Raw genomic sequence first — 12,047 nt, 5'->3', positions numbered from 1 at the left:
AACCTGAACAGTGCCTTTTTCTCCATCCTTCTTTTGAAGGACAGGCCCCTCTTAGTGAATCACAGGGTGGACTTCCAGGATTTTGAAGCAAATCCCTGCCATCCTCTGCAGATAACTACTCTCCTTTTGAGAAACAACTTTTGACTTCTGATTTGGCCCTAATTCAGACTGAATGCTTAACCATGGGCCACCAAGTCACTATGCGGCCTGAGCTGCCCATGATGAACTGGGTGATGTCTGACCCAAAGAGCCATAAAATTGGACGTGCACAGCACAACTCCATCATTAACTGGAAGTGGTATATATAAGATTGGACCTGAGCTGGACCTGAAGGTACATGTAAGTTGAATGAGGAAGTGGCCCAAATTCTCATGGTCTCCACTCCTGTCACATTGCTTTCCATCTCCCAGTCTTCACCTATGCCCATATGGAGAGTTCCTTATGACCAGTTGACTGATGAAGAGAAATCACGTGCCTGGCTTACAGATGATTCTGTGTGATATGCAGGCACCACTTGAAAATGGACAGCAATAGCACTACAGCCACTTCCTGGGGCCTCCCTGAAGGACACTGGTGAAGGAAAATGCTCCCAATGGGCAGAACTTCAAGCAGGGAACCTGGTTATTCACTTTGCTTGGAAGGAAAAATACCCAGATGTGGCATTGTATGTATACTGATTCATGGGCTGTGGCCAATGGTTTGGCTGGATGGTCAAGGACTTGGAAGTAACACGATAGGAAAATTGGAGACAAGGACTTATGAGCAAGAGGTATGTGGATAGACCATTCTGAATGGGCCAAAGAAGTGAAGATATTTGTGTCTCATGTGAATGCTCACCAATGTGTGAACTCAGCAGAGGGGGTTTTTAAGAATCAAGTGGGTAGGATGGCTGATTCTGTGGAAACGAGTCATCCTCTTTCCCCAGCTACTCCTGTCATTGCTCAATGAGCTCATGAACAAAGTGGTCATAGTGGCAGGGATGGAGATTATGCATTGGCCGAGCAACATGGACTTCCATTCCCCAAGGCTGACCTGGCTATAGCCACTGCTGTGTGCCCAATCTGCCAGAAGCAGAGACCAACACTGAGACTCAGATCTGGCACAATCCCTTGAGATGATCACCCAGCAATGTGGAGGCAAGTTAATTATATTGGACTACGTTCATCATGGAAAGGGCAGTGTTTTGTTCTAACTGGAGTAGACACTTACACTGGATATGGATTTGCCTTCCATGCCCAGAATGCTTCTGCTAAAACTATCATCTGTGAACTTGCAGAATGCCTTATCCACCATCATGGTATCCCACACAGCATTTCCTCAGATCAAGGGACTCATTTCATAGCAAATGTAATGTGGCACTGGGCCTACTACGCTCATGGAATTCTCTGGTCTTACCATGTTCTCCATCATCCTGAAGTAGCTGTCTTGATAGAATGATGGAATGGCCTCCTAAAGACACATTTACAGTGCCAGCTAGGTTGCAATACCTTGCAGACTCGGGGCAATGTTCTCCAGGAGGCTGTATATAGTCTCAAAAAAAAAAAGATTTTTTTTTTTTTTTTTTATATGACACTGTATCTCCCATAACCAGGATTCATTAGTCCAGGAATGAGGGGTGGAAATGAGAGTGACTCTATTACCCCTAGCAACTGACTCATGAGATTTTTCCTTCCCGTCCCTGAGACCTTATAATCTGCAAGCCTAGAGTCTTCGTTTCAGAGGGAGGAATGCTCCCACCTGGAGACACATCAGTGATTCCTTTGAACTGGAAGCTAAGAATGCCACCTGGCCACTTTGGGGTCCTTATGACTCTGGATCAACAGGCAAATAAGGGAGTTACCATGCAGGCTGGTGTGACTGATCCTGATTACCAAGAGGATATCAGACTGATACTACATAATGGAGGTAAAGAAGAGTATTTCTGGAATGCAGGAGATCCCTTAGGAGATCTCTTAGTACTACCATGCCCTGTGATTAAAGTCAATGGAAAATATAGCAACTCAGTTCCTACTGGGCTACTAATGGCCCAGAATCTTCAGGAATGAAGGTTTGGGTCACCCCACCAGGCAAAGAACCACAACCAGCTGAGGTGCTTGCAGAGGGCAAGGAGAATACTGAATTGGTTGTAGAAGAACGTAGATCTAAATGCCACTTACAGCCACGTGATCAGTTGCAAAAACAAGGACTTTAACTGTTATGAGTATTTCTGCTTTGTATGTGCCCTTTAAATATTTTTGTTTTCTCCACTTAAAAAATCTAAGAGGTGAACAGATCTGTGCATTTTCCGTTGTGTGTGTGGGCCCAAGAATGACTTTATGATTGTCCTTATTCAGAGATTATGTGTGCTTTGAGGAGATGTGCATAGATGCCAATTTGACAAGGGGTGAACTCTGATGGTTAAGATTGTGTGTAAATTTAGCTGGGCCATGATTCTCAGTGTTTTGCCAGTTCTATAATGTTGTGATCATTTTCTTGTTGAGATTTCATATGTGGTCACCCCCATGATGGAATCTGTTGTGAGTAGCCAATCAGTTGAAGGGAAGTTGCCTTGGGCGTGTGGGCTACATCGAGTGTGGGCAGACGGTCTGGCAGGGCTTGGGGGCTTTTGCTTGTTCTGGATCCAGCAGCTGGCTCCTGTTCATCTGACCTGTGGTTTCTTTGGACTTGAGCTAGCAGCTTACCTCCTGTCTTGCCTGCCGATCTTGGGATTCGTCTATCTTCACAGCCTGTGAGTAACAGCCCTGCTGTCATCTGTTAATCTTGGGCTCATCAGCCCCTACGGGTACATGAATCAGAGGAAAAGTCTTTTCTGACTCGCGGATTTGGGACATTCTACCCTTTACAAGCTCGTGAGCAATTCTCAATATAAGTCTCTCTCTCTGTGTATACATACATACATACATACATATATATATGTGCGCTTATACGCTTTTACTGGTTTTCCTTCTCTAGAAAACCCACCCTAAGACATTTCGTTTTGAGAGTAGTTCTAGAGAGACAAAATTGTAAGGATGACTTTTCTAAATTGATTCTCAAGTCTAGTTAGTCTTAAAGATGTTGACAACCCTGCTTGCAGTAGTAGAGAGAACACTGCTAATCCATGGCGTGAGGTAGCAATTCAAATATGCAAAATATCACCTCCGGTAGATCAGGTATTGGTGAAGGGCAAGGCTCTGGGTGATTGCACATATTAGAGCTTTCTATAATTTTGTCATAATAAGAATATAAGGAAGCTGGTTGGTTGGTCCTACTTTCACTACACAAACTGGTGAAAGAAAGAGATGAGCTCAGGGCTTCAGAATCAAAGCTCAAAGGCTGCATAAACGACTTTGAAGTTTCCACTTGTGCCTTGAAAGAAAGCCTGATTTCTTGCAGTAACAGAGCTGATATTGCCAAAAACCAAACCAAAAGTCTTATTGAAAGAGTGGCTGAATTACAACCCCAGCTCAACTGCCAGGCTCAAGAGGTGCCTGACGCTCAAGTGAGGGCATTGATTGGGAAGAAACGGGATCTGAAACCTGGGATAGAGAGAAATGCACAGATAATCACGAAGCTGGAGACACTGAGCTCCTAAATTCCACTGACTCACTCCTGCCAACAGAAACATTAGCCTCTCCACTTCCACCTAATGAGATTAACTCAGCTACATCTAAACCTGCTATTCATAGCAGCTCGGCAGCTATATATCGACACGGAACTGCCAGAAATTCAGCCCGGTTTCAAAAGAGGACGTGGAAACAGAGATATCATTGCTGATGTCGGATGGATCCTGGCTGAAAGCAGAGAATACCAGAAGGATGTTTACCTGTGTTATATTGACTATACAAAGGCATTCGACTGTGTGGATCATAACAAATTATGGATAACATTGTGAAGAATGGGAATTCCAGAACACTTAATTGTGCTCATGAGGAACCTTTACATAGATCAAGAGGCAGTTGTTTGGACAGAACAAGGGGATACTGATTGGTTCGAAGTCAGGAAAGTTGTGCATTACGGTAGTATTCTTTCACCATACCTATTCAATCTGTATGCTGAGCAAATAATCCGAGAAGCTGGACTATATGAAGAAGAACGGGGCATCAGGATCGGAGGAGGACTCATTAACAACCTGCGTTATGCAGATGACACAACCTCGCTTGCTGAAAGTGAAGAGGACTTGAAGCACTGACTAATGAAGATCAAAGACCACAGCCTTCAGTACGGATTGCACCTCAACATAAAGAAAACAAAAATCCTCACAAATGGACCAATGAGCAACATCATGATAAGCGGAGAAAAGATTGAAGTTGTCAAGGATTTTATCTTACTTGGATCCGCAATCAACAGTCATGGAAGCAGCAGTCAAGAAAGCAAAAGACTCATTGCATTGGGTAAATCTGCTGCAAAGGACTTCTTTAACGTGATGAAGAGCAAAGATGTCACCTTGAAGACTAAGGTGAGCCTGATGCAAGCCACGGTATTTTCAATTGCATCATATGCATGTGAAAGCTGGACAATGAATAAGAAGTCCAAAGAAGAATTGATGTCCTTGAATTGTGGTGTTGGCGAGGCGTATTGAGTATACCACGGACTGCCAGAAGAACGAATAAATCCGTCTTGGAAGAAGTACAACCAGAATGCTCCTTAGAAGCAAGGATGGCGAGACTGGGTCTTCCATACTTTGGACATGTTGTCAGGAGGGATCAGTCTCTGGAGAAGGGCATCATGCTTGGCAGAGTACAAGGTCAGCAGAAAACAGGAAGACCCTGAACAAGGTGGATTGACACAGTGGCTGCAACAATGAGCTCAAGCATAACAACGATTGTAAGGATGGCACAGGATTGGGCAGTGTTTTGTTCTGTTGTGCATAGGGTCCCTGTGAGTCAGAGCTGACTCGAGGGCACCTGACAACAACAAGAACATCTAAAGCGTTTTTGTCTCAGTCATTGTCTGGGACATCGCCTGAGGCAGGAACTTTAAAACAATGCTGAATGTTGTCAAAACACATCTCCACTGATTTTGGCTTCTGGACCTATAATTGAACTTAAGTCCTAGTGAGTCCTAAAAAGTGAAGTGCAAAATATGACCCAGGAGAATGTATGCTATACTCCAAAAGAACTGCTTGACTTTTCTAATATGTACAAACAGAAATCTGGGGAATATGTGTTGGAAAGGCTATTAAGAGTGTGGGATAATGGTGCAGGAAACGTAAAGATGGATCCATTTGAGTTTCTTGATATGGGCTCACTAAGCACAGCTTCTTCCTTCAATGTTACAGCTTGATGAGTTAGTAAAGGAGCTAATAGTTTATTTGGTTGGGTTGCTGAAGCATGGATTATGTGATGGCCTACACTAAATCAAGTTGAAGTACCAGACCTGCCTTGTTATAGTGTAGAAGAAGGTATCCAAAGGCTTAGGGAAATTGGCATGCTAGAGTGGATTTATCAGGTTAGGCCTGCAGACCCACACATGGATTGCCCAGAGGACACACCTTTTACCAGAACAGTAAGGAAGAAATTTACGAAGGGAGCCCCAGTATCCTTGAAGACTGTTGTGATTGCTGTTTTATATAAATCCGATTTGACAGTGGGATCTGCCCTGACTAGACTAAGATGCCTAACTACAGTGGGGTTAATTGGAGCTTGTGATGGTAAGGGCCAAGTGACGGCACTCAATCAGCAAATACAAGGTGGGTGTGATTGCTATATTGGACAGCAGAATCAAAGCAGTAATCAGAATAAACTGACTCATATGGACTGATGGCATTGGCTACGTAGTCATGCTGTCCTTAGGAATGAAATAGGTAGGAAATCTACTAAATATTTACTTGACCTGTACAAGCAGATGAATTCTAGGTGAAGTGAACAGCAGTCTAACTGGAATCACCAGAAGAGAGAGTCACGGCCTCTAATCAATTCCCAGAGTTGAGCGAGTTTACAGACCCACAACCCCTTGACTGAAGGGGAGGCCAGCTTTCCTTGACAAAGGATTCCAATACACAGTCAAAAATTTATACTGTTAATCTTTCTCCTTGCCTTCCCCTAAGGGATCTATGGCCTTTTACGAAAACCAGTGTTCACTGGAGAAAAGGAAGTAATCAGACTTTTGGGGGATTACTGGTTCCTGGCTCTGAACTGAAACTAATTCCAGAAGACCCAAAACGTCACTGTGGCCCACCAGTCAGGGTGGGGGTATATGGAGGTGGGGTTATTAGTGGAGTCTTAGCTCATGTCTGTCTCACTGTATACCCAGTGCATCCCTGAACCCATCCTGTAGTGATTCCCCACTTTCAGAATGCAGAATCGGAATAGACATGCAGCAAATGGCAGAACCCCCATATTGGATCTCTGACAAATGGCGTAAGGGCTATTATGTTAGGAAAAGCCAAGTGGAAGCCATTAGAACTGCCCCTACCTAGGAAAATAGTAAACCAAAAGCAATATTGCATTCCTGGAGGGATTGCAGACATTACTGCCACCATCAAGGACTTAAAGGATGTGCAGGGGTGGTAATTCCTACCACCTCCCTATTCAGCTCACCTATGTGGCCAGTGCACAAATCAGATGGATTATGGAAAAGTTAACCAGGTGTTGACTCCAATTGCAGCATTTCTTCCAGATGTAATCTCATTGCTTGAGTAAATTAATACATTTTCTGGTGTCTGGTATGTAGCTATTGATCTGGCTAATGCCTTTTCTCATTACTGTTTCAAAGGACAATCAGAAGCAGTTTGCATTTAGCTGCCTACCTCAGGGCTACATCAACTCTGCAGCCCTATGTCATAATTTAGTCTGCAGGAAACTTGATCACCTTTCTTTTCCACAAGACTTCACAGTGGTCCATTACATTTAGGACATTATGCTGATTGGACCTAGTAAGGAAGAAGTGTCAATGACCCTGGACTTACTGGTAAAACATTTGCTTGCTACAGGGTAGGAAATTAATCCCACAAAAATTCAGGTACCTTCCACCTAGGTGAAATTTTTAGGGGATGAGTGGTGTGGGGCTTGTCAAAAGATTCCTTCTGAAGTGCAGGAAAAATTATTGCATCTGGCTGTTCCAACTACAGAGGGGCACAACGCCTAGTGGGTCTCTGTGGATTTTGGAGGCAGCATATTCCTCATTTGGGTGTGCAACTCTGGCCTATTTATCAAGTGACTAGAAAAGCTGCTAGAACAAGAGATGGCACTGCAAAAGGTTCAGGCTCCTGTGGAAGCAACTCTGCAACTTGAGCCATATGATCTGGTTGATCCAATGGTGCTTGAGGTGTCCATGGCAGATACAGATGCTGTTTGGAGTTTTGGGCAGGCCTCTATTGGTAAATCACAGCATAAACCCTTAGTATTTTGGAGCAAAGCCCTGCCACCCTCTGCAGATAACTACTCTCCTTTTGAGAAACAGCTTTTGGCTTGTTACTGGGCATTACAGACTGAACACTTAACCATGGAACACGAAGTCACTGTGTAACCTGATCTGTACATCATGAGCTGCATGAGGAATGACCACAAAATCATAAAGCTGGACATTCACAGTAGCTCTCAATCATTAAATGGAAGTGATATATATGAGATAGGGCCCGAGCAGGACCTGAAGGTACAAGTAAGTTCCAATAGCTATTGGCCCAAATTCCCATGTTCTCCACTCCTGTCACGTTACCATCCACCTCCCAGTCTGCACCTATAGGAAATTCCTTATGATCAGTTGACCGAAGAGAAAACTCAGGCATGGATTACAGATGGTTCTGCTTGATATTCAGGCACCACTCAAAAATGGACAGTGGCAACTTTCTGGGACCACCCTGAAGGACATCAGTGAAGGAAAATCCTCCCAATGGGCAGAGCTTCAAGAAGTGCACCAGTTGTTCACTTTGCTTGGAAGGAGAAATGGCCAAATGTGTCATTGTGTACTAATACATGGTTTGACTGAATGTTGAAGGACTCGGAAGAAACATGATTGGAAAATTGGAAACAAGGATTTATGGGGGAGAGGTATGTGGATAGACCTCTCTGAATGGGCCAAAGAAGTGAAGATATTTGTGTCTCATGAGAATACTCACCTAAGGGTGACCTCAGGAGAGGATGATTTTAACAATCAAGTGGGTAGGGTGACTCATTATGTGGAATCCACTCATCCTCTTTCCCCTGCTACTCCTGTCATTGCTCAATGAGCTCATGAACAAAGTGACCATGGTGGCAGGGATGGAGGTTATGCATGGGTCCAGCAACATGGACTTCCACTCACCAGGGCTGACCTGGCTACAGCCACTGCTGAGTGCCCAGTGTGCCAGGAGCAGAGGCCATCACTGACTGCCGGATATGGCACCATCTCTTGAGATGATCAACCAGCAACCTGGTGGCAAGTTAATTGTATTGAACTACTTTCATCATGGAAAGGACAGTGTTTTGTTCTTACTGGAATAGACACTTATCACTGGATATGGATTTGCCTTCCCTGCACACAATGCTTCTGCCAAAACTATCATCCATGAACTTACAGAATGCCTTATCCACCATCATGGTATCCCACACAGCATTTCCTCAGATCAAGGGACTCATTTCATAGCAAATATAGTGTGACAGTGGGCCTATTATATTCATGGAACTCACTGGTCTTACCATGTTCTCCATCATCCTGAAGCAGCTGTCTTGATAGAATGATGGAATGGCCTCCACAATTACTGCACCAGCTAGGTGGCCATACCTAGCAGAGTTGGGGCAATGTTCTCCAGGAGGCTGCATAGGCTCTAAACCAGCATCTAATATATGATGCTATATCTCCCATAACCAGGATTCATGAGTCCAGGAATCAAGTGGTGGAAATGGGAGTGGCTCTAAATGGCACAATCAACCAACTCGAGCTTATAGACACATACAGAGCAGCCCACCCAACAGCAGCCAAGTATACTTTCTTTCTAGTGCACATGGAACATTCTCTAGAGTAGACCACATATTGGGTCATAAAGCAAGCCTTAGCAGAATCCAAAACATCAAAATATTACAAAGCATCTTTTCTGACCACAAGGCCATAAAAGTAGAAATCAATAACAGAAAAAGCAGGGAAAAGCAATCAAACACTTGGAAACTGAACAATACCCTGCTCACAAAAGACTGGGTTATAGAAGACATTAAGGATGGAATAAAGAAATTCATAGAATCCAATGAGAATGAAAACACTTCCTATCAGAACCTTTGGGACACAGTGAAAGCAGTGCTCAGAGGTCAATTTATACCAAAGAACATATACATCCAAAAAGAAGAAAGGGCCCAAATCAAAAAATAACCCCTACAACTTGAACAAATAGAAAGAGAGCAACAAAAGAAACCTTCAGGCACTGTAACAAAGGAAATAGTAAAAATGAGAGCAGAACTAAATGAAATAGAAAACAGAAAAACAATTGAAAGAGTTAACAAGACCAAAAGCTGGTTCTTTGAAAAAATTAACAAAATTGATAAACCATTGGCCGAACTGACAAAATAAAACAGGAGAGGAATCAAATAACCCGAATAAGAAACGAGATGAGTAACATCACAACCGACCCAACTGAAATTAAAAGAATCATATCAGATTATTATGAAAAATTGTACTCTAACGAAATTGAAAACCTAGAAGAAATGGATGAATTACTAGAAACACGCTACCTACCTAAACTAACACAAACAGAGTTAGAACAACTAAATAGACCCATAAAAAAAGAAGAGATTGAAAAGGTAATCAAAAAATTTCCAACAAAAAAAAACCCGTGGCCCAGACGGCTTCACTGCAGAGTTCTACCAAACTTTCAGATAATTAACACCACTACTACTAAAGGTATTTCAGAACATAGAAAAGGATGGAATACTCCCAAACTCATTCTATGAAGCCAGCATATTCCTGATATCAAAACCAGGTAACAACACCCCAAAAGAAGAAAATTACAGACCTATATCCCTCATAGGGTCGCTATGAGTCAGAATCGGCTCGAAGGAAACAACGGGTTTGGTTTTAGGTTTATATCCCTTATCAACTTGGATGCAAAAATCTTCAACAAAATTCTAGCCAATAGAATTCAACAACATATCAAAAAAATAATTCACCATGACCAAGTGGGATTCATAGCAGGTATGCTGGGATAGTTCAACATTAGAAAAACAATGAATATAATCCATCATATAAATAAAAGACAAGAATCACATGATTTTATCAATTGACGCAGAAAAGGAATTTGACAAAGTTCAACACCCATTCATGATAAAAACTCTCAGCAAAATAGGAAAAGAAGGAAAATTCCTCAACATAATAAAGGGCATTTATACAAAGCCAATAGCCAACATCATCCTAAATGCAGAGAGTCTGAAAGCATTCCCCTTGAGATCGGGAGCCAGACAAGGATGCCCTTTATTACCACTCTTATTCAACATTGTGCTGAAGGTCCTTGCCAGAGCAATTAGGCTAAAGAAATGAAGGGCATCCAGATTGGTAAAGAAGAAGTACACGTATCTCTATTTGCAGACGACATGGTCTTATACACAGAAAACCCTAAAGAAAACTACTAAAACTAATAGAAGAGTTCAGCAGAGTATCAGGACACAAGATGAACACACAAAAATCAGTTGGATTCCTCTACACCAACAAAAAGAACATCAAAGAGGAAATCACCAAATCAATACCATTTACAGTAGCCCCCAAGAAGATAAAATACTTAGGAATAAATCTTACCAGAGTGTAAAAGACCTATACACAGAAAACTGCAAGACACTACTGCAAGAAACCAAAAGAGACCTACATAGGTAGAAAAACAAACCTTGCTCATGGATAGGAAGAATTAACATTGTAAAAATGTCTGTCCTACCAAAAGCGATCTATTCATACTGTGCAATTCTGAACCAAATTCCAACGACAGTTTTTAATGAGATGGAGAAACAAATCACCAAGTTCATATGGAAGGCAAAGAAACCCTGGATAAGTAAAACATTACTGAAAAAGAAGAAGAAAGTGGGAGGCCTCCCTCTACCTGATTTTAGAACCTATTATACCACCACATTAGACAAAACAGCCTGGTACAACAACAGATGCATAGACCAATGGAATCGAATTGAGAATCCAGACATAAATCCATCCACATATGAGCAGTCGATATTTGACAAAGGCCCAAAGTGAGTTAAGTGGGGAAAAGACAGTCTTTTTAACAAATGGTGCTGGCATAACTGGATATCCATCTGCAAAAAAATGAAAGAAGACCCATACCTCACACTAGGCACAAAAGCGAACTCAAAATGGATCAAAGACCTAATATAAAATCTAAACCGATAAACGTCATGGAAGAAAACAAAGGGGCAACGCTAGGAGCCCTGATACATGGCATAAACAGTACACAAAACATTACTAACAATGCACAAGAGAAACCAGATAACTGGGAGCTCCTAAAAATCAAACACCTATGCTCATCCAAAGACTTCACCAAAAGAGTGAAAACATTGTCTATAGACTGGGAAAAAGTTTTTAGCTATGACATTTCCAATCAGTGCCTGATCTCTAAAATCTACATGATACTGCGAAAACTCAACTACAAAAAGACAAATAACCCAGTTGGAAAAGGGGCAAAAGATATGAACGGGCACTTCACTAAAGAAGACATTCAGGTAGCTAACAGATACATGAGGAAATGCTCACAATCATTAGCCATTAAAAAAAAAAAAAAATTTTTTTTCTTTTTTTTAGCCATTAGAGAAGTGAAAATCAAAACTACAATGAGATTCCGCCTCACTCCAACAAGGCTGGCATTAATCCAAAACACACAAATTAATAAATGTTGCAGAGGTTGTGCAGAGACTGGAACACTTACACACTGCTGATGGGAATGTAAACTGATAAACTACTTTGGAAACCGATTTAGCACTTCCTTAAAAGCACTAGAAATGGAACTACCGTACGATCCAGCAATCCCACTCCTTGGAATGTATCCCAGAGAAATAAGAGCCTTTACACAAACAGATACATGCACACCAATGTTCATTGCAGCACTGTTTACAATAGCAAAAAGATGGAAGTAGCCAAGGTGCCCATCAAAGGATGAATGGATAAATAAA

This window comes from Loxodonta africana, chromosome 1, assembly GCF_030014295.1.
Source record: "Loxodonta africana isolate mLoxAfr1 chromosome 1, mLoxAfr1.hap2, whole genome shotgun sequence".
In the NCBI taxonomy this organism is placed as follows: domain Eukaryota; kingdom Metazoa; phylum Chordata; class Mammalia; order Proboscidea; family Elephantidae; genus Loxodonta; species Loxodonta africana.
The sequence above is the reverse complement of the archived record's forward strand: the minus strand, read 5'-3'. Positions refer to the sequence as shown.